Source organism: Vanessa cardui, chromosome Z (genome assembly GCF_905220365.1).
Source record: "Vanessa cardui chromosome Z, ilVanCard2.1, whole genome shotgun sequence".
Lineage (NCBI taxonomy): Eukaryota > Metazoa > Arthropoda > Insecta > Lepidoptera > Nymphalidae > Vanessa > Vanessa cardui.
In genome coordinates this window covers 1,169,765-1,193,286 of record NC_061154.1, presented here as the reverse complement: position 1 = coordinate 1,193,286, position 23,522 = coordinate 1,169,765, and positions in this window count along the sequence as shown.

The window sequence follows — 23,522 nt, the reverse complement described above, 5'->3', positions numbered from 1 at the left end:
TTTTATTAGCAATTTTTAAGAAGATTTTTATAACCGAAATAAAACTGTTTTAATAATCGTGTAAATAAAAAAATATAAACAGCAGCCTCAAATTTTCAAATACAACAATAAAAAAAGATAAAAGATCTTTTCGAATCTGGTAAGGTACCATCAGTTCGACATATATTTTACCACAAAATATTTGTTGTAAAGTGTTGCCAGTGTAAAATTTATTTTAAATACAAGAGATAAAACATATTAGATAATGCAAATTCTGACAGTTTAAAAAAATCCTATAATATCAGTGTCAAGGAACTCAGTCTTAAATGACAAAAAAATATTATGAATTTGATTAAAAATTATTATCTTTATTGTTGTCTGTCATCTATGCAGTTTAGATCATATACTTTGTATATTGAGAGATCTGTAGATTGAGCTGAGATGGCCCAGTGGTTAGAACGCGTGCATCTTAACCGATGATTTCGGGCTCATACTCAGGCAAGCACCCCTCTATATATATGGCCTTAATTTGTGTGTTATAATTCATCTCGTGCTCGGTGGTGAAGAAGAAACATCGTGAGGAAACCTGCATGTGTCTAATTTCATCGAAATTCTGCCACATATGCATTCCACCAACCCGCATTGGAACAGCGTATTGTAATATGTTCCAAACCGTCTCCTTAATGGGAGAGGAGGCCTTAGCCCGGCAGTGGGAAATTTACCAGGCTGTTGCTTTACTTTTTTATTACTACTTTGTATATTCAGTTAATTTTATTACGTAACAAAACTTTTTTAACAAAACAAACACAGATCGTAATATCATGGCAATAATATCGTTTAAAACATTTTTCGTATTTCATAATCATATAAGCAATTTTTACAGTATAGTATTAATAAAGCTAGATAGCTTAGCTAGCTATTTTCGAAGCCACTGATTGATTCTACCGAGAAGAGAAGATTCTACCTGAAACTCAGAAGTGAATCTTAGTTATTTTAGGCAAGCATTAGAAAATGATTTATTTGTATTGGTTTTTAATAACATAATTATATAGGTATGCGTTTTGTTTTAAGGTATCCAGGTCAAATGGTTAGTTGTCAGCTTTGACATGTGACATTGGAACATACTGTATCTGTAAGGAGTATTAATCACTTTTTAAAATCAAAGCCCAATCAAATGATTTATTTCTAACATGTCATGTCCACCGTGCCTGCAACAACCATCCTTTATTAAAATATTTAATTTAAAGTAAACTTGCTATCCAATCCACGGAAAAGACCACTTTTATATTTTTTATTTTATGGAATAGGTTGGCGAACAAGCATATGGGCCACCTGATGGTAAATGGTCACCATCACTCATAGAGAATGACGCTGTAAGAAATATTAACTATTCCTTACATCGTCAATGCGCCACCAAACTTGGGAACTAAGATGCTATGTCCCTTGTGTCTGTAGTTACACTGGCTCACTCATCCTTCAAATCGGAACACAACAATAATGAGCACTGTTGTTTAGCGGTAGAATATCTGATGAGTGGGTGGTACCTACCCAGGCGGGCTTGCACAAACTCTACCACCAAGAAACATATCTACCAATAAAAAAAAATATTTTAATCATATTAAATATGTCATATAGAACGTTATATATGTTATAAAAAATCATTTGGTTGATTCAGATTGTTTGAAAAATAACTCAAATAAGGTTTGTTATAAGACATTGTACGTTTTTTGATTTTTAAATTAAAAAAAAAATTACTAATATTTCGAATATTATTGCTTCATACAATCATAAAGTATGGGACGATTAATTCTAAACTCGTTCGCCGATTGCCAACGTATGATATGAACAAACATAAGCATTCTTGTGTTATACTTCCAGCAAAACGTGAAAAAAATATTGACAGTATCTTAACAAATAAGGATTTGACACGCAATACGGTTCTAAATGAAACAGATTTTTAACCGGCTAATTAAATGGCCCATATTCAATTTCACCTCATTAACACGATGCGATTTGTAACATAAGGCTGCGACTACACTAAAGGCATGCTAAGGTTATCGTATTCACATATATTGTTAAAAGAGGCAAGGTGCTATGTCAATTTTGGTGACCTGAATAATTTAAAATAATTTTCAAATAGACAGTTGAACTTTTTTAATGAAAGCGCGTCTTCTGAACGCTGGGTGGGAGGGAATGCTAATTAATCATTTTGCGAAAGATTCCTCATGAAATGTTTATCGAATCTATCTCATTTTAATATGTTCTCCTTGTCCAACACAAGGAGAAAAATGTATCATAAATTTTTTTGTTTATAATTCATTTAGTTCGAGCCTCGCCTGAGACTGTCTGATGAAGTATAGGTACGCGGTACTTCTTTCTACATACCTAATATTGTCAATGTGACGAATTGAAAATCAGAAATAGTTTTAAACGTCACTTTTTTATTGTCTAGAAGTTGGTTATTAAATATATTTTTTACTTTGGGAAATATTTTCATTTAATCATGATATATACAAATAGATTTTTTATTAATTAAAATCACTCGATGTAAGCTAGTATTGAAGTAGAGTGGTGGAATTAGCACCAAACCTTCTTAAGAGGAAAGGACTTTGGCCAACAGTGTGTTTTTGGCGCCTGTAACTTTGCTTTTACTTTTATTTAATTTGTAAACAAAGTTATGTGTGTGAGTGTGCAGGTGGGAATGAGTGTGTGAGTGTAGTATGATTATTAATATACAAATAAAATCTTTCGTAATTATCATTATTTATTTCCTGAGAAAAATAACTGCTGATTTGAGCTTCTTATATCCAAAGGTGTTGTACATTTGAAATTGACTGTCGATTTATTTTTGACCATTAAGCATACACGCAATTATATCACGTAATCGAATAAATTATCAAAATAATCGTTCCACTATGAATGATTATAAGCCCTATTAAATTTTGTAACAGTAGTGACAAATCTTCTGAAATCATTTTTTGCATAATCCATTTTATTTTATGAACGTTTTAATTCAATTCGCCTCTTATTTATCATTATTTTTTAACAATATAGGCAGTTAGATGGGCAAATTAACCATCTGATGTTTAGTAATCACAACCTATAGACTTCAATAAATATTATTACTTATTAATATTACGCCACCAAAAGTGGGATCTGAGATATTATGTCTTTTACACCATTTACTGACTATTGTACGGTTTGTACACATCGAACCGGAATACACTAATACTGATTAGGCTTATTATGGTATAAATCACGAAATATATAATTAAAAAAAAAAACAATAAATTCGGTGATCAATACGGATACTAAAATCGAAACTATGACTAACAAACTTTGCCCCTGTTTTGACGCTCCGAGGATGCGTTGTACAATGAAGTTACAAATACGACGTTGTCACGCGACGGCTAATCAGCGATCGCAATGTACTCCGCTTCTCTGAGCTTATTTATGCGTCTCAGTTATCGAACGACAAGTTTTTATTAAGAGTCCGCGCTTGTTATAATTCATACGTTCAGTCGCCGCCTAAATTATATCGCTCGCGTCGATAATGTCGAATATCGGCTGTTGTGAACGACAAACTTTTTGAAATTTAAATTAAGGAAAGTAACCGGTATGAACTAGTAATGTTCCTCGAATTTTCTCGATTGCCAAGAGGAAGGTTAGTATTTTAACATTATGATATCTTTTAACTCTAAATGTTTTATTAATAATGTGAGCACCGAACATTTGAGGTTATACACATTTGGTTTATATCGACGTGGTCTATTTTAAATAATTATCTATAATTTTTATCAGATCTTTTCCAATACTGTCATTGTAACCCAATGGTTCTTTTTAAAAATGGAATTCTAACCAAGCTTTGTAAGTATATTATAATTGACATTTTAATTTAAAATCTAGCTGTGGTAATGTTTTACATTGTTTTTTTTTTTTTAATTTATCTTTTAATATTTAATTGAAATTATACATTATTTAATACTTACTGCTCTAACAATCTTGGTTACACATCTTTAGATATTGTATCGGTACATAATTAAAAACGTTTGTTTTTAATTGGTAAATATCAAAAGAAATTAATAGCGTTATTCAATAAGAGACCATATAAATAACAGTCATGAAGAAACCGTGCTCTATTTAAGTACATTGTAATATGCCAATGTCGATCCAGCGCCTTTAAACGTCAAAACAAAAAATAACGTCTTAATTATGATAGCGGACGGTCTATCAGCTATTAAGTGTATGAGTTTAATTCGGTCCGAGAGGATAAACAAACTCGTATTATTTATAATGAAACGTATGGTAGCATCGTGTGGCATTCTCCGCATCACGTGAACTAAATGCATGGTTACACGTTCCTCCCACTACGAGCCCCACTCGCTACTATTGGCTCTCTGAGATCAGACGCCGCCTCCACTCCTGCACACATTTTACCTCAAAACAACTCCATCGACTCAATAAACAAGACTTGAAGCCCATTGTCTCAGCACCATTATGCCGACATCGATGTAGCGCGCACCCGTCATAGATTAGTATTAGAGTGAAAAAAACAGCCGGCTCGACTCATTACCGAGCGCTTATAATCCAGTTGCGACGCAACTCGAAGGCCCCGTGTACTTTTGTCGACGTTTCCTCTCTAATATAGTAGTAGCATTTATTATTAGTTGATGAGGACGGTCGGCAACTCGGTACGCGATTGACAAGGTCCGAAGAACGAGGGTCCGGTTCCGCGAGGCTCTAGCGGCGAGGCGCCGGCTCCCGGCGTCGGGAAGGTGTGATCGTGCGAGGGGGTGCCGCGGGGCGACGGGGAGGGAAGGAACACAGTTCCTCGCTAACGCCCGCGCTCCCCGACAAAAAGTCGAAGATGGAACGAAGCAACAACCGCAGCTCGCCTCCACGCGGATAAAATCGACATAGAATTAAAGAGAAATACAAAAATCACTCATTGTTCTCATAAAATGAATGTGCCGGGAGTTGAATGTGAGGCTTTTTGTGAAAATATTCTCATACTTTTAAATGGGATCTCGTGTGGCGCCTTCTAATGGGTCGTTCTTTTTGCATCGGCGCGGACGCCGGGCAGCGCTAGTCGCTGTGCCTGTGTCACCTTTTTATTTCGCTGTTTTCGATGTAAATTAAACAGTTTAGGCGGCATTGTTTTCAGAGACGAACGATCGGAAAGGAAATATTTCATTATCGTCTTTTTTACTTTTATCTTTCACTAATACCTCGACTGCGGACTTTTTAAATACTCTTATTAGCAAACACTTTATACTATTATGACTAATGCTCGTTATATAACAGTGCATTCTAACAGCCTTAAACACTTTTATGGCTTAACACAGGAGCCTCTGTAACTATTAATCTGCTTACTTCTCGCAACACTCTGTATAAGCCAATTTTCTTTTAACCCTATCCTTTATTTGTATCGCTTACGTACTTAAAACGATCTCTTAATAATATTAAGATAAATAGAGGAAAACAAAATGATTAGAAAACAGTTCCGCATTTATATTGAGGATAATAATAATTAGCCTCAGATACTACTTACTTATGAAATGTGTAATTATTATTCTATTTTATAAGTATTATTACCGATTTGGATATCCAAATAATATGTTTGTGATACCTCCATTATTTACTCGTACAGTTGCCTAGTAGATCGTTTTTAAAATTTGATTACTACTAAAAAATAACAACCACTTAATAATAATAATTATATTAGTAATACGTTAACATTGCTTTTTTTTTAATTTCTTATTTTTACATGATAATTTGACTCCAACTAAGAGTATAAACATTATTTTGTTTGTAAGATTTTGTTGTATATCGAATTTGATACTTTGCATATAGTGGCTTCACAAATAAATAGTCCTATATGTTTTAGTATTTATACATGTATTTATATGTGTGTGCATACAATTATCCTTCTTTCTTTTTATGTCAATCTCGTGAAAACTACTGATTGTATCGGTATGAGATAAATCGAAACGAAATCGTCAGTAGACAGGAATTTATTTTATTTAATCCTTCTCACCTTATTTATATATTTACCAAAGCGAGTAACAACTAGTTACTTGATATAAAATAAGATAATTATAACTTAGAATAATTAACACAAAAATATCTAAAACGAAATAAATCCAGAACGCAAGACAAAATGCATAACGGGACGAAAAATATTAAATAAAAAATACTTTGGTTTTTGAATTATCTATAAAAAATACTTAGTAATAATAATTTTACGCTGACCAACATTTTAACCAACATTTTAAAAAATAACCTATGAAGAAAACTTTTTAAAAATATAAAGGAGAGAAAATTCGAATTAATGCTACTATAAATAAATTTCCGTCACGGCACTGTAAGAAATAATAACCAATAAGCAAATAGTCAAAGCAGGACCAACCTTGGTAACTAAGGTTTTTGTATTTGTGCTTACTTGAAATCACAACCAACGTGCTTGCTTAAAACCCTATCACTAATTTATGTTAGTAATAGTGATATAAATACAAATATTATATAGATATCGAATGAAGTCAAAATAGATTGACTCATCTTCAAATAAATCGCCAGCGATTCGCGCGGCTGATAATTTCTCCAATTGTTAATTTACACGTGGACGTTATTTGTAAAAACTTATGAAAATCGTAAGCGATAGCACAAGCTATTCTATAAAAATTTTCACTTGGACTTAATATACGATCCATACATATACCATGTATGGTTATAAATTGTAAACGTTTAAAATAATATTAAGCTGTATTTACTAAGCAATTTGAAATACATTTTCGTTTTTGTCTTGTTATCTTTATTTTTATAAATTAACCTAACTAGTGTTATCTCCTTACTATGTGTGTATACGCATTGTATCATATTATAGTCTAGCTTTATTTTTGTGTAAATATTTTATTATTTTATTATTATTTAATGTAGATAGATTTTACCAAATATTACAAATATATAATACCTACAAATTATTTTTTTATCAATATTAACGCTTTGTAGATGAATTAATAGATACTTATCAGTACACGTAGAACTTCGCGTTCAGTTAACAGATTTTTTAAAATTACGAAACCTATGTCGGCTTCTGTTTAGATTTAATTTTATTATTAACTGACGATGTATTTTCGCACGATTTACTTTTCTTTTTCCGATATAGCACTAGCGCCACTCTCTACTCAGCCAGTAACTTTTATCCGCTCTCAAAAATTAATTATTTGTTAAATCTTAATAATTTAGTAAATGTCACTGTCAATAATCCTCTTTATTTTTCTTCGACATAACTTCACTTCAAAATAACACTACAACCGATATTTTATGTGAAACTATCGTCCCATAATGACTGGAACAAAAATTGGTTTACTTAATATATAAAGATCTAAAACGATGTAAATGACAACAATGACAATATAAATTACAATTATTAAAAAAAATAATGCTGGAAAATAAATTCTAAATAACTTTGACTTAAAACAACTAAAAAAAAAAAAAATTCACAAAATTACCGAAATATATTCTGACGGACCGGTGAGACAAAAATTGAAACAAATCGAATCTAAGCAACGGAAATAACATTTTCATTCATTCATTCATTCATTATTTATTATTAAGACGAACATTTAAATCAAAATATAAATGGAAGGTAGATAAAATTGTTACTTTTTTAAATGAGATACTAATTGATAGACATGGCTAAGATAACTATGAATTTTTATTATTGTCTAAGAAATGATTTATTATCTTTACGGAGTCAATCAGACACATTCTGTATTCAATTTAACAAGTACCTCTGCACTTAAAACCCGTAACTATACACTTATTTCGAGCCTTGACGGTCCAGTTCAGCATTCTTGATGGAAAGGAAATATCACAACATTTTTAACGTTAACGTGCTTAACGTATATATAATTGAATCTGCATTACAATACTACATAGGTATTTTAAAATGAAGACCCAGAGTCCTGGACTAGAGCCAGACAATTCACTCCAACCAATGATACAAAAAGAAACAATACGAAAGCAACAAGCTTACTCATGGCTCTTTGTCAGCCTGATCAACAACAGCCTGTAAATTTCCCTCTACTTGGCTAAGACCTTCATTTGAGGAGAATATTTGGAACATATCCCACCACGCTATTCCAATGCGGGTTGGTGGAATACACATGTGTTGAAATTTCTATGAAATTAGACATATGCAGGTTTCCTCGCGATGTTTCCTTCACCAGGCAAGACTAAATATTCATGCATATGAATATTTAGTCTTGCCTGATCATCTTGATAGTAGAGCTAAAATCCAATCACACACTCAGTGGGTCTTCTATGACGAGGGGAGAGGCTCCACTTTGCACCATAAAATCTCACTGATTGCATCTAGTAATTAATTGTTTCCTCAAAGAAAACAGCAAATCAAATTGTATTGTTGTCGTCCTTTAAGAGGTCGTGATCAGAAACAACGGCTTTACATTCTTTTCGAGGCATGGGAGCATACACCCTTCCAGATTTAGAGGTGTTATTGAGATTTACTTACAGCCTGATCTAGGCCGTTTGAATCAAGATCCGCAACACAGCCCATAGGCAATAAAAGCAATAAAATTACAAAAAAATAGCAACGATACAACTTTTCAAGGAACAAGGAAAATGGAATATAGTAATGATTCATTATTTAGTGATTAGCAACAAAAGAACAAACAATACGTACATTTATGTAATTGCATAAAGATGATAATATATTTTTTATAAAAAAAAATTGAATATTTTAATAATACAATATGCATATTATATTCAAATGTTACAGTCTCGTTTGTTACACCTAGTACCGACGTTATTGGTTGTAAGAAATCCGTTGTAACAAGCAAAATGGAATTTGAACAACAGTTCAGTGCTTCGGTAAGGAAACTAGTTTAGTTACAAGGGACGTAATGCCTTACATATATTGAGAGTTTAATTGTCTATGTTGTAGAGTAGAGACCGCGTATCGGCAAACGTAGTGAAGGACGTCCTCAGGCACGGTGGAGTGATGATTTGCGCAAGAGCTGTCAGGAGCTGGAAACGAGAAGCCGAAGGAAGATGACAGTGTCGTGGAATTGTAGAGGCCAATATCCAGCAGTGAACGTATGACCTGCTGAAGACTGTCTATGGGTTGTGGACTTCCAATCTGGTGTATCATTTGTCAGTCTGATTATCTATTCATAAATAAATTAAAAACTCCGACGAGATATTATTCGAAATTCGAAAATAGTTCTATAAGTTATAGAACTATTGAAAAAAACTTATAGTTGTAAGTTCGTATTCCGTAAAAACTCAACGGTTACATATGATTTAAAAAAAAGTTGCCTCCTCATATACGTCATTCTTAACATTTCAATATCAAATCAAAATTGAATTTCATGATATGAGTATATTATGTAAAAGTATATTTTTTTATTTATTTGATCAACACAGTTTATAATTAGGTACAATGTGGTGTACGATAGCCGAGAAGTAACGTAGAAGCTGGGTATCATGGTATGGGTATGTTTTGCGGAGGAGTCAGAAAGGTCTTGAGTATAAACCTGGATGGATATAGAGGAAAGGGAAGACTAATAAAACGACAGACGGATTGCGTGAAACCTGATATGGCTGGAAAGGTGTTACTTGTGAGATGACGTCAGAAATAGAAATATTGAAGATCCAACGTGCTGCGCTGATGAAGGATGATGATAGATATTCGAAACTAAGAAATATTAACTAATTTACACGACCAACTCTTCGGCATCTTTGTAATCTAAGATGTTACATCCATTTATAAACTGTAACTCCTATAAGTAAGGCTCACAACAATCTATAACCCGACACAAAGTGATAATTTGACTCAATTTTAAGTGTGACGAGAAATGCAAGGCCTTACTAACATTTATTTGTGAATGTAGGGAATTGTGTTGTGAATAAACTCTACCAAAAATACTAATAATATTTTACCTTGACAAATATATGTATATATAAATGTTGCTAGAACTCAAAAATGACAGCTCCTGTTTAAATAATAGTAACAAAAACATAATTAAAGTTTATTTTTATATTTCATATTGTAGTTAATAACGATGGATGGACTGTGTGAAAGACGATATGGTTAGAAAGAATGTTACTTGTGAGATGTCGTCTGACAGAGAAGTATGGAAGGAGAAGACATGCTGCGCCGACCCCAAATAAAAATGGGAAAAGGGCAGGAGGATGATGATGAGTTAATAAGAAATATGAAAATAGACACCTTTATTGTGTGTATATTATGTAGAAATGGGGAAATTAATAAGGTTTTTTTTTATTCAGTTCACAACTTATTGTCAACTAATTTAAAAACTATTGTTATTATTTTCTTAATAGAATAAAGTGTTTAAGTTGTATATGTATTTTAATAAGGTAAATAATTGTGTATTATTTTATTATTAATCAATATATTATAAATGCGAATGTAACTCTGTTTCTTTGTTGGTGTTCCATTCTGCTACTCTTTACGGCCAAACCACTCAACCTCTAACTCCATGGAAGGTCAGACCTAACTCTTGAAGGCCGCTCCATCCATCTATAGGGGTAAAGGGATCGAAGCCGCTGGCGACTACAAGTATTACACAAATATTATATTAAGAATAAGAGATACAAGCAAGAATATAATATTTCATACATATCATTTTCTATCTATTTTTTCATAAATAAAAAAATAACTTGATGTTATATTGGTTTTCTAGGTGTACTTTCTAGTACATCAAATCACAATTTACTTGAAATAAGTAGGCTTGTTTAAGTATTTTTGAATCACAATATTAAAGGAGTGAATAAGAAATTTACGCTATTTTTTATTTATTTGGAAGGAAGCAAAATTGAACAAGGAAGGCGTTTTTTGCTTTTTTTACTTGTCGACCACCTTCCAAATTCCAATTCACAGCCACAACTTATATATAAATATGATTTAATGATAATTAATTATAAAGTTTTATGCAGTTTGGTGTTCGGTACACGAGTCAGATTTTTGTCCAAAACGTACATAGTGTCTCACGATGTTCATTCGTTACTCGGATTTTCTTACCACTAGTCGTAAGACTACCAAATATTATTAAAATGATATCATTTAGACATAATACGTTACAGTTTTTCATAGAACAAATATTATATTTAAAAAGTTTGACATCTAATAATATAATAAAAATGTTATATTAGAAAGTTATTCCCATTTTCAAAAATAAAATGAATATTAGATAAAGAGCCAAGCGAAGCCGAGAGGCGCGACCTGTTGTAGTGATGTCTCCATTTTAAATAGATCCGAGTATTCCCCATGCATGAGCGTTCATTTGTTTGTCGAGTTCAGTGTATATAAATAATAAAACCACAGGCGGAGTCGTGATGTCCCGTTCTCGGTAATGGAGCCCTGACGCTAAGTTTGTACTGAGACCTAATCAAGATCGCTCTCTCTTTTTATTGGTCAAAGTACATCTCATTTATTGTCATTCCCAGCTTTCGTGAACACTCTACGCTACGCTGGTAAGGTTTCTAAGTTTCAGTCCATTTGTGTTTATGTGTGAGTTTGCATGTGAAATTGTAAATGAGTATGTGTTGCGCTTGTATTAGTGAGCCTCGTAAACACACACTACGATATTTATACTTGTGCCTTGTCTTTTTAATTGATTTATATTTATTCTCAATAACATGTGCATATATTACACGCGGTCCAATAATTTGCGATAATAATCACATTTCATAGGTACAAGGTTAACGATAGAGACAAATGTATTCGTTTAGAACGTTATTCTTAAAATAAATAATAATAAACACGATATAAAAGTTCAAGCAATGCGGCAGCCACACATGCAAAATCAAAATTTACAACCGTAAGAATATCACGCACTTGTGATCGTATCAATACGCAAAGTTGTCAATATTTAAAACTATGTCCAATATTTCAAAGTTCGCTTATAATATGTGACTTATGTTTATAGTAACTACGTGAAAAGTAAGTAGAGTTTTGTAAAGGTATATGTCCCACTGCAGGGCTAAGGTATCCCCTCCATTTGAGGAGATGGTTTGCAGGTAATTCCTCAGTTCTTTAATGTTTTTTGAGATGAGGCTAGATTGAATCCAATAGGCTTTTTTACTCATAATTTCTGTCGACCAACATCTAAAGTCCTATGGAAGAAGTGGACAACGACAATTAATATATAAATTAAATGACAAGAAAAATAAATATAAAGTATAACTATATTTTCATATGTATCGTACATTTAAAACACAAAAGTATGTGACAACCTGCTTCAATGTTCTTAAATACACGCGTGGTAGAATTTCAAAAACTCATTAGGGTGGATCCTACTGAGTTATCATGAGCGTTTGAAATTTCAATCATTGTTTAAAATACAGGCATTCTAATAACTGGACTATACCAAAAATAACCCAAATGCACGCATTTTCTAGTTGAAATTGAAAATTATTATTGAGCCTGAATATAGACAACAATTTCATAGCTCGTCTATTCAGTTTTTCTAGAAGGTTGTATGCGCCATTTCATGTATAATGTAAATCTATAGAATGAAATAATCGAGCTGAGATAGTCCAGTGTATATGCGACCTTAACAGAGGATCCCTGGTTCTATTATAGGTTCTTAGTTTTCACGTTTCATGGTTAATCCTTCACAATTATTAATCCGATCTCATTAGTATTCAATACATACATATTAAATCATGGTTAAGAGAACAGTAGTCTATTCGATCAGTGACACATATAAGAACTGCTAAATAAATCCTTTTTGCTCATCAATGAAGTCATGAAGCCATTAATAATTTCAACAGTATCATATCTAAAAGCATGAAGTACGTTCATTCATTTGAAAAAGTTAATTATCATTCAAGAACGACATACGATTTTCGAAACAATCGTCTGCGTACGTCCTAATGCATATCACTGAACCCGTGCACTCAGCGTCGTACAAACTGTCGATTAAGATTAACCCCATCAATTTTAGATAAGGCCTGCTTATACCGTACCCTGTGTGGTCAGAGATACCTACACTTTGTATCTATGAATGAACCAGTTACTATAAATGGTAATTTAAGCGTTCGATTGGATGGAATCGGGATACTATTTTTTTTTTATTTTAATATTATTTGTTTAAGAACGCTTACGTTCAAGTTTATTTTGTATTCGTACATTTTGCACATTTAAATTTAATTTGATATGGTTATAAACACGTTATTGTATCTTGTGACTGTTTAAAATAGTCTCATTAATTTTCTTATCGTTTCTTTTGAGTAGGTTATACGTTTCGATACGGTTACGATAGTTCAACATTACAACAACAATACAACACCAGCCTGTAAATTCTCACTGCTGGGATAAAGGCATACTCTCCCTTTGAGGAGAAGGTTTGAAACATATTCCACCACGCTGTTCCAATGCGGGTTGGTTCAACATTACTTTGTACTATCTGTGCCTGCGACATAATACGCGTTTGAATATAACAAAAACGTTATTTTTTGGTTTTTATGTTTTAGTATAATATATTAATTATGTATTAGGCGGCTTTTGTGATATTAAGTCGTTGGTATGACGCGACGGTGGAGTGATGGCATGCGCCAGTGACAGTTTTTTGATTATTATTTTATAACAAAAAATATTGAAATAAATGTAACCTAAGTTACTGCTTATGATATCAGCTTTATATCAGTGAAATTTCCGTCAAAATCGGTCAACCGGAACAAACATACAGACAGTTAAAAATTGTACAAAATATTGCTTTGGTACTTAAATAGTTATCAATGTTTATGTTTTCAACTATTAACAGATGTCCTTAAATTTATTTTTCTTTAAATTTCAATTTAATTTAATACTTATGTAATCTGTCACATGCAATAATGTACTGATTTAAATTTTATTCAATGCTTTTATATATTGTTACTTGTTCGTAATTCTGAATAAATAAATTAATATGTTATATTTATACATATACATGTTAGATGTTATTACCCATTCTTTAATTTCGTATATAGTTAAAAATAGTCGTATAAACAAAAAAAAAATACTAAGAACTAATGTTTGATTTCTGCGACAACGTCTGTCAGAGAGGCTTGAAGCGTTACTTCCATTTTGTAGAACGTAGGAATTGTTCATCTGAAAATAGCTGTGAATGTTTGACTGTCACTTAAGATTGACTCAATTCCCCATAATAAACGTGCTTAATATATTCAAAAAGTCTATGTATATTTATGATTCACTCTTTGTAAAATATAAATTCTTGTATCTCTTAGTTTTTAGGAACATAAGAATAACGTAGAACTAAACGGGCTTAAGTGACAAAATAAAACGAGTTGACTCTAGTTTGTCAAAAATGTTTTATTTTTCAGGAGAGGTTACCTTAGTTTAAGGATTGAGATTAAGCCTGCACATTTAGCTTCAATTGTGTACAACGTGGAATAATCTCCAAGTCGTCTCCTACAGGAGAAGAGAAATTTACATGGATATTCCTCGCCCACGGAGGAATTAAAGACCTGTAACTTATTCTTTATATTCTGAAATGTTGCCATACTAATAATACTACTCTCATGCTTCTAATATTATTAAACAGTTACATGTCTTTTTTTCCTTTAAGAATTCTCAAATACATCAAAGATAAGCAAATATGTACTTTAAAATAATCAACCCATGCGATGTGTTCTATACCAGCACCCTTCCGCTGACAATTTCAATCCATAGTGTTCGCTTCGCGTGATCAGAAAAAGTTAGTAGGACTCAACTTCGACTTGTTACCCTAATTTCATTTTAACGTTTTTCGTTTTCTTTCATTTTGCATTCGTTACAGTGATTTATAACGTACCTTTCGAGCCCCGCTTTGTACCGCAACGTGTCTTTGACTATTTTTTGTAACGGTTAGTAATAAAATTGAAAGGTTATTACCCCTGATATTACTGAAGTTTGAATGTCTTTTTGTCCGTGGTATTTCAGCCGCTTATCAGATATATTCAAGATTTAGACATTTGTATATGATTTAATATCAATAAAAATACTTGATTAATTAACGAACGACTATCTATTTACTTTTTTGTTTATTATTATTATTACAAAACTTTTAATGCGCAAGATAAAAGAGATCGACAATATTCGAGTTGATTTTTATGAAAAACAATACATATATAAAAATATAATATATAATTGATGTATTTATGAAGTTTAGAAGGTTGAAAAAAGAGTAACTGTAGAATCCTATTCAGATTGTTTTCGAGATAATCTACGGTCTGAACTGATATTGTTCATTCATGATTCTTTGCTTGGAAAAGTTTTCGTTTGCTAACGGATTTATTAATTTATTTTTGATTTCAGTTGTTTTATCATTATCGCAAGTATAAAATTTTATATAAACTTATAATGTTAAGTGTGCAATATACTGGTTTTAATGTGTCGTTAAAACGTCAACAATTAATTGAAAATGGTTACTGAAATAATGATTTTAAATAAAAATAGATAAGATTCAGCAATTATGTTAAAAGAATGTTAAATCGGTCTTTAACTATAGATAAATTTTTGAGATTGCCCAAAGGGAATCTAAAAACGACAAATCTTAGCGATCTGCCGCAACTCTCCCACGTAAACGGTCCGCCATTATAACGTCGAACATTCTTGCCGAAAGTGGCTGTAAAATTTCTTACTGTTGCCATTTTATTACGCTGCCAACTTCCACTCTAATATGCGGCAAAAAAATGTTTACAAAAAACAGGCGCCACCAAAGAGAATCTCGAGATGAACGGGCGTCGACAAGCTCCAACTCAAATTTTGCATATACTGTTTATACTATTTTCGCGTTAGCCATCATGCAATAAAGTCTACAATAGCGTGCACGCGTTTGAGTTATGGATGCCATTGTTCCACAGTTCGGCAGTCGGATGCTTATATTATCGTGTAGCGTATTTTTTACGTGTACCTTTTGTAGTTTTGGGTTTGTGTTAAAATACACACCTAAGTACCATTAGCTATAAACACAGTCCTTTGTGTCTACCAATGGAAGAAATAAGGGCAATAAAGTGGGAAGATTGAGGTACCGAGCGGATATAACGTTAGTGTGGAGTGCGCTTGTCTTTGCACGGATAATATATAATAGCAAACGATACACATACAATAAACAAGGATGTCTATGATTTGTGTACAGATTATTATTTTCATTCGTGTATTTTAATAAAGGGGAAATGGTCAATCGTTGAATTATGTGAGTTGCAATCAAAATATGGAGATTGTAATGTGCATACATTGACTTTTCACGCAGCAATTAATATAGGCTAGGAAGATATCGTAAGTAGACCTGCATTCGGGGTATTGGCTTGGATGGACTCCACTGACTACTGTACATTATAGCAGCTAATAATGTTCTCAACAGGAATGAAAGCTCATGCCCCGCAGTGGAATATTACATGATAGTTTTCATTCTTTCCCAAAAGTAATACAATCCCAAGTGTTTCCAAGCTACTCATCAGAAGCATACCTCTTTCAATGATAACAGTGATATTAATTTTCATTTTCAATCAATTAAATCATGAATACGAATAATCGATATAAGTTTATTTGTAGTAAAAGAAAAAGGATCATTCTAAATACGTTCATCTCGTTTTCACTCATATAATAATCTGTAAAAAGAATAGACTAACGAAACAGATAGACATAAAACAAATGACAATCCAATAACAAGCGGCAAATATAAATATTTACTCATAAACAATGACGTTTCACACGCAAACGCAACATGAAGTGCAACTTCGAATTGGATACAAAAACTTAAACTAAAACAAACACGAAGAAGCCGATTCTATAGTTCCTTAAATCCGGACAAAGTGGCAGCGCCTACGCAGCCCGAGAGCCCCCCGCCCCGCAGCCCCCGAGTTCACTGTGGCGCCTTATTATGTTAGCTTTGTTTTCAAATTTAATTGGCCCCTCACAGATAAGCTATCTTGATAATAAACGACTACCAATAAACCGGGGTACGGGAACAAGCGACTGCTGAAGATAAGATTACCTCTGAATGACATTTAATAGTAGCGTAGAACATACCTGAATTGATAGCGGTATAGATGTAATTCATATCATCCTACCTGCCTTCATTCCATGGGTACTGTACTCGGTACTGTTTCCCAACTAACTGGCCTGTTTGAAGTCTGAACACATTCATATACCTACAACACACTAAATCAATATGGTTTCTTAAAGTACGTAATAGTGGTCTTTTGTAATTTCAGTTCAGACATTAATTATTGTTTGTATAAATTTCAAGATACTTCGAAATTCAAATTGGATCAAACAAATCGTTGGTCCTTTTTTATTTATTAATATGGCGTATTGTCGTTTATACAATACTTGATCGTTGAAAATTAGATGATGAGTTTAAGATTTCAGATTGTGAAGAAGAGAAGTGCGGTTATGAAACATTTAATTATTCAATTTATATTATACATGCTCCTAACTTTTGCCTTTCTAAAGGGTAGTTCTTCAAACCCAAAAAGATTCCACATCAGCCGATTTTCCCCTTCTTTTTTTGAGTTTTATTTTTTCAATAAAAATAATTTATTGTGTCTTACTTAGGCACTAAAATTCAAAAAACCATAATTAGATGTAATTTTGAATATTCATATAAACACCTACTAATAAAACTAACATTTATTTGATATTATGTCAAAAATAATGATATGTATCAATTAATTATTTTATTTTATCATTAATAAAATATCATAAATCATATTTGTGATTACCCTAGCTGGATATAGTTTGAGTAAAACAACTTACAAATAGCAACATCATTACGAAAATATGAATTACTTTAATATAATGTATTTAAAAGAAAACATTTAGGAAAATTCATCAAAATTATCAAAATAACCAGGTTCACTGTCCCCGCGAAAATGAAAATAATCTCAATTTATACGGCTGTAGTACGGTTTATACGATAAATTTAAAAAGCAACTCAATACGGGAATTCTTAATTAGACAGTAAGTAAAGAGTAGTAAAGAGTAATTTTTAAATTATTCTAAAAAAAATACCAATTATTGATGTTAATTTATAACACACGGAAAAGATTTGTAACTCTTTATTTTATACCAGTGCTTCCTCATTTTCCTTTGTCATAATGAGTTTATTAATTTCAATCAGATTAGCATTTTTATCAAACTTACATTAAAGATTAATGTATAATTAATACATTACAATAAACTAAAAAGGTAAGAAAAAAATATGCCAGTTGATTCGAAAATCGACGATCCCTAAAATTTTTCAGTTGTTTTCTGACTTTACTTTTCATTGATTAAAAGTTTTTGGCAATTTTGACATGTTCGTACGTTACCATTACATTCATTTACATTTTAAAATGTAAAAAAGTTATCACCTTCTCATTATATTTATAATAACATCCAAGCTATACTGATTCCGCGATCTACATATAATAATAAAAACAATACTATTGTTTTATTCATAATTAAATAGGTACATATAAGAAAGAACTGAGATGGCCCAGTGGTTAGAACGCGTGCATCTTAACCGATGATTGCGGGTTCAAACCCAGGCAAGCACCACTATATATTTGTGCGTAATTTGTTTTTATATATCTCGTGCTCGGCGGTGAAAAAAAACATCCTGAGGAAACTTGCACGTGTCTAATTTCATAGAAATTATGTCCTATGTATATTCCACTAACCCGCATTTGTATAGTGTTATGGAAAATGTTCCAAACCTTCACAAAGGGAGATCAGGCTTTAGCCCAGCAGTGGGAAATTTACCGGCCATTGTTGTTGTATAACAAAATCAAACAATGGCTAATATACTATACATTGTTACTTACAGATAAAATATATAAATAAATATAGAATATGCATTTATGCAAGTCTTGGTTTTGCTATGAGTATGAAAACTAGATATGACAAATTCAGGTTAAGTTACTTGAATTCTCAGAAGATATATTAAGACGTTTTTACATACATTTCTCACGAAACTCGATTCTAACTAACGTTTGTTCTTGCTAAGGTTTTTTATTAAAGACCCACCAATACCAAGAAGTTGTGAAACGATTCTTTTTTTAATTAGTTCCTCATTCTAATTAAATTTAAAATAAAGAAACAACCATAGATATTCATTTTTAAATCATAATAGACAAGAATAGTAAATGTTTATTATAGTATGTGAATATTATCTGTGGTAATATAATAATATATTCCATAGTAACTCTGCTTCTTTCGTTTTACTCTTTTACAGCCGAACCCCTGAATTAAATTTTGGACCTCTGAATTAATATAGACTTAGGCTATTTTAACAGACTTCTAAAAAAGGAGATTATCAGTTCGATATGGGTCTATGAAACATTGTTACAACTTAATTATATTTGCGTATGATTGATCCATTAGGTATAAAATCACTTATGATTAATTTCGTGTTTTAATCTTAATTAATTAAGTGTATATTTGTATGTATGCTTGTCCAGGAAATTCTCAAAAAACTAAAAGGCGTATGGAGAAAATCATTTTCAATCTAAGTTAGGTACACTTCAAGTTAGGGTACAGTGTAAGTTTTACTAAAATCGGTCTAGTAGGTTTATAGATATAATTTTTATCTTTAGTTAACTAGCAGTTTCTAATTTTAAAGTCGATTTATTTTTTTCTATATTACTATGTTCTTACAAATTAAATGAGAGCAAAAACTCGAGTGATTATACCTAATAAAAAAAAAAGATTTTCTTGATCATATACATAAATATTTACATATAATACAAACAGCCTGGCTAACGATAATTATTTAAATGTTTAAATCATTGTATATAAAAAACAGAAACACTTATTACGGCTTATTAAATATTACGGTGTAATTAATTATATATTTTATTAGATTCGTTCTTTGAGAAGGTCGCTTCATGGAAACGGGTTCTATGAAACTAATACTACATAATTAAAAAATTGGGTAAGTATATACAAAGAATGAATGAATTTATTTACTTGAAAGTGACTTAACGTGTCACTTCAGTTCACCAGACACTGGTCCTCTGAAAAGTTTATGGTGGAAGATGGAACCTTGTGCCTGTTATTAGACTGGCTGTGAGCTAACGTAAATTTTAGGTACAGGCTTGCAGAAAATTGAACTTTTCTATTGTAGTTTGATAGATTTTTTCATCGACGCGTGCAAGATTCTTTCATCGTCAAGCAAATCGATAAAGTAGACAACGTCACAGTACACGAAAAATCAGTGCATGCACGGGATCGAATCCTCAATCTTCGATTATAAATGTACCTAAATTCACAGCTACGTCAACCTCGTTACTGAAAAATATAATTTTAAGATAATTAAATACAGTAACATGAATAGAGCATCATCATCATTTCAGCCGAAGGACTTCCACTGCTGGACTTAGGCCTCCCCCAAAGATCGCCACAACGCCCGGTTTTGCGGCTAAATAGATCATATGTGTGTAATAATTATCACGTTACAGAAATGACAACAAATCGTAATTTAATTATTATTTTTATTATTTAAATAACATAATATTCTTATGTTAGCAACCATGATATTAATGTTAAGATAATATTTTTAAATCGATTTAAAAAACTAAAGACAATCGTTCGCAAAAAAATGACGCTGTTAATATATTGGTATAAAAAGAATAAATAAATTCGCATTACAAAAAAAATCGATTTCCAAGTTCAATGTAATACTAAATATTCCGTTCGAGTTACATTATGTTTGTTAGATTTCTTAATTTGTATAATTTCATTGCTTCTTCGTTTCATTTAAATCGTAAAGAGGTCGCAGTGTCACCGGTCCGACGATTTCCTGGCCTTAAACAATGCCATCATTAAAATTATCAAGTACATTCGATTGTTACGAATAACTCAATAACATTGGCCTTTTACAAAGAGTTGCACCTTGAACTTGACAGGATTGTTACCGGGACAAAAAGATATCGTATGAAACCTCTTTGTGTGTAAAATTACATATTAAAATAAATATATATGGAGCAAATTGACTTTTGAAAATAAAAGTTATTTTTTTTGTTATTGGTACTAAATGTATCCATATTATGAAGCCTGCGTATTTTAGTGTTCTAAAATAAATCTCAAGAATTTTCATGATAATGCTTGAAATTTTTTCTTGACAAAATTGGACTGTCTGAACTGAAACAGAATCCACTGATCAAAGTTGTTAAGATTTAAAATAATAAAAAAGAAAAGCAGAATGATTTTGACAGCACCTTGTTAAATTCTATATGTAGATAGATAGGTACATAACGACAATACTATTTCATAATTTTTTCTTTAACTCTTAACAGATATTAATATTTCTATAGATTTGCTACATAACTAAACAAGATATTTATCTATATTTTAAAAAAAATCGAAAAGAAAAAATATCACACACATTTAAAACTTATTTGTTCTGCAAACGGTACAAACCTAAAAGAATGATCAACAGGATTGATTAATTAATCTGAAACGAGGGGAGCTCACGCTTTAGGAAACGATTCTTAATTTAAAAATGTTTAACGAACATTTTCTTCTCATCACTTGATATGTAAAAATCTAACACGTTATATGGAATTAAAAATAAAAAAAAATCTTCTGAAAATTATGACGTTTTTCCAATAAGTTTCTTGTGAAGCGTTTTCAACAGATACGTCCAAGTCTTCCAACAATGGCGGATGATGAAGGTGATTATAATGATGACTTGAAATCTGTATGTATATTGAAAATAGTAAGCACTCTAAGGAGCCGAGATAGCCCAGTTGGAACGGGTGCATATTAATCCATGATTTTCGGTTCAAACCCAGGCAAGCACCACTACATATATATATATATATATATATATATATATATATATATATATATATATACATATATGTTCTTAATTTGTGTTTATAATTCATCTCGTGCTCGGCGGTGAAGGAGGACATCTTGAGGAAACCTGCATGTGACTAATTTCATCGAAATTCAGCCACATGTGCATTCCATCAACGCGCATTGGAACAGCGTGGTGGAGTATGTTCCTCTCCTTAATGGAAGAGGAGGCCTTAGCCCAGCAGTGGGTAATTTATAGGCTGTTACCAAGCACTCTAATATTACAATCATATCATTAATGTCATCGGAAATCTTTGAACAATCCCTTGCTCATCAAAGTTGCTTTTGTTTACAATTTAACTAATGGTCCTAAAACAAAATTGAGTGCCTTCAATTGAAATAAATATATCGTTATGAAACTACTCGTACTTTATTCGAGTTCTTTTACGTAATTATTATCTTTACTCAAACAAACATACATAAGTAAATCTCTAATTATCAATAACAAGACATTACAGACGCTTAGCAAATTCGCGTACGAATCGTTAAAATAAAAAACGTTTTACTTAAAGACGACCTCAACACTGACTTTGACCTTTTATTCTAAACACGTGCAAGCTTACTTTAAATTAAAAAAAAAAAACTTAAAAAAGTAGGTTTACACTTTTTTTTATAATTTTGGCAGGTTTACACTTATGCAAGATTATTTTAAATTTCGTTTTCTCTCAAGTAATGAGATCACGTGGTATTCACCAGTAAACCAGTCTAGAGACCCAATGTAAACTTTCCGCGTCTGGTAAAATATATTGAAAAGTTAAGGGTCAGCCCCGCTAACATTTATACTGGGAGTATAACGAATTAAAACATGCTCGCCTGTAATTGGGTAAAAAGTGCGGAGTCGCCTCGTTTAGTTGACGTACATCAAATGCTTCGGAGTTAACTTCGCTAACAAGCCGAGAGTAGTTCCGAACAGGCTTTTTGTGGTCGAGCTGGAAAATACTTGGAACTTCATATACGCAATTTTATATCAACTGCAATAGAGTCCAGCGAAATGTTGATGTGAATAAAAATATCTACGTACATACCGCTATAGTTAGACGCTATTCCATAATTGTAGTGATAACTCGGTGATACAAAGTCAGATATTTATCATCAAAATCACTAATAAAATTGTGTTTTTTAAACAGGACATAGATTGATAGCGAAAAAGATTTGTCGATTTTCTATTGTTCGTAATTCCTCTTACGTCACGTGACAAATGATTTAGATCCTCAAAAAGTACTTCTCGTTTACCCAGTATCATCCAAAGATCAAGATTTTCAACTTCCAAATTGTACAATAGAAAATGACCAATACAAATCTACAGTCAATTAAATAATTCCATACATAATTTATGACCATTAAATAAGACAAAGAAAAGTATTATTACAACGAAGTTCGTATTTGACCGCGTCCAATCGATGTCACCGGCCTAAATATTCAAAAGTGATAATGTTTTAACACACAAACAATGTTATGTACTGTTCCCGGTTAATATTAAGTTGTTATGAGTGCCGAAAGGGTCAGCGATCCGACCCAAATGTAGGGCTGCCATCTACGTAATTAGTTTTGGGATAATATATCTCGGATTATAACCCGGAAACCAAGGCGGTTTCGTCACGATTATAAATTTTAACAGGTTTTATCATTTTATCTAGAAGGGACTATAAACCGGAATACGGTAGGTATT